Here is a 2068-nt window from a genome sequence, read left to right on the forward strand (position 1 = left end):
AGCTATGTGTTTTTAAAAACAGTTATCACTATATTATTCTAAAATAATAATCCACCAATATCCATCTTCAGAGAGGGGATTTTGACTTACGGAAGCAAACGGTTAACTCAGTATCATTTGCAATGCAAAGTGTTGTTTTCAATTATTTATTCACTCTGCGTATTATGATTTCAGATGACCCTCTTGCAGCTCGTGCAAAGACACGAACATTTACACTATGCAGAAAAGTAAATTGGGAAGTTCTCTCTCTAAAGAAAAATCAGTCATGAAAATGATTTTTGTAACATTATATATGCACAAAGCTGAAGGTCAAAAGTAGTTCATCTGCAGTTCATTTTACTGTACTGTAGATGTCATTACATATACATACACACACACACACATACCTGAAAGGATTACAGTATCACTTAGGTTGGAAAGGACCTCGAGGATCATTGAGTCCAACCTATCAACACAGACCCCATGACTAGACCATGGCACCAAGTGCCACGTCCAATCTCCCCTTGAACGCCTCCAGGGTCAATGACTCAACCACCTCCCTGGGCAACCCGTTCCAATGACGAATGATTAGTTTTGGCATAATCCCATAAAGCAATGAAAATAAATAGTTTGAAGAAAGCCCACCAGTGATAGAATCCGGTCTGAAAACAAGCAGCAAGTCTTTAACAGAGCATTTTAAAAACAGAAGTCTGGGTTAGAAAAGGAAACACCACCAAACCCAAACCAAAAAACATCATCTCCAAAGCTGACAGAGATTCCAAGATCCTTATTGAAATAATGAAGCCCAACAGAAATCAAACTGATAGAAAAATAGCAGGTTTTTAAGTAAAGTTGATTTTGCCAAAATACTGTCCTTGAAATACATGCACAGCTAGGAGACCAGAATTAGCTTCCACAATTTTAATGTTCTATTCTTTCCTTAGAGGGATGAAATTCAGCTCGCTCCTTTTGGTTGGTTTGATTTGTTACTAATTTGTCAGTGTTCTACTTTTTCCTCCTCTTTGAAGGGTCCTTTTGAAAATATTTTGGCCAGAGAAACAGGTAATTTTTGTAAGCTGGGTTTTTTTTTTTGTTACTACAAGTTCAAAATGCAATGATCTGTTTTGGTAAAACATTTTAGTTTCTGATAGTTATTTATGAAGAATTATCTCCAAATCCTTTTCAAGATGGCAAGTAAGGCAAGTTTTATAGGAAAGGCACTAAATCCCAGAATGATAGGGGTTGGAAAGGATCTCTAGAGATCAACTAGTCCAACCCACTTACTAAAGCAGGTTTGCCTAGAGCAGGTTTCACTGGAAGGCAACCAGGTGGGTCACGAGTATCTCCAGAGGAGACTCCATTACCCCTCTAAATCAGAACTGCCTTTTTTCAGACTTGACCAAGTCTTGACCCTTGCTGGAGGACAAGAAACGTAATAGGGAGAAACCACATCACTCCTTAAGATCTGTTTGCTACACCCCTATAAGATTACTTCAAAACCACCACATTCCAAAATAAAACCCCCTCCATATATGGAGTATAGCCTATAGCTTATGTTCTTTCTAACTTTGTCTAGAATCTCAAGTTCAAAATTTAGATTTGAAAATGAAACATATCCCAAGATACTGCTTTTAGCCAGGAACTAGAAAGACATCACCTGCTTACACCAGGAAGCAATTCTGTCAAATCAATTTCACTGGTGAAAATGAAACCTTTATGATCAGCCAGCTATCATCCAAGAACTCTGTATTTTACTTCTTGATATTCTATTGGATTTCCATTTGCAGGACTAACATCCAGACAGCACATCACAGTCTCCAATCTTATTTCAAGACCTATGCTTCAAGCTACCATTAGGAAAAAAAAAATCTTAAATCAGTATGGAAGTCTGGCCTTCAGATTAAAATGTGAATTGTTTTGTGTGACGTGAAGAGGAAAGTCTGCAATCCAAACTGAACAAGGCAACAGTGAAGTTACCTGTGTGTGATGAAAACAAATTCACAATCTTCACTGGTATCATTACCAGGAGTTATTAAGCCTCATATATTAAACCAACGTGCATGCAAGGTAGTAAATGAAATGGCAAACA

This window comes from Melanerpes formicivorus, unplaced genomic scaffold, assembly GCF_026170545.1.
Source record: "Melanerpes formicivorus ecotype bairdi unplaced genomic scaffold, bMelFor1.0.p_v2 SCAF_17, whole genome shotgun sequence".
NCBI lineage: Eukaryota > Metazoa > Chordata > Aves > Piciformes > Picidae > Melanerpes > Melanerpes formicivorus.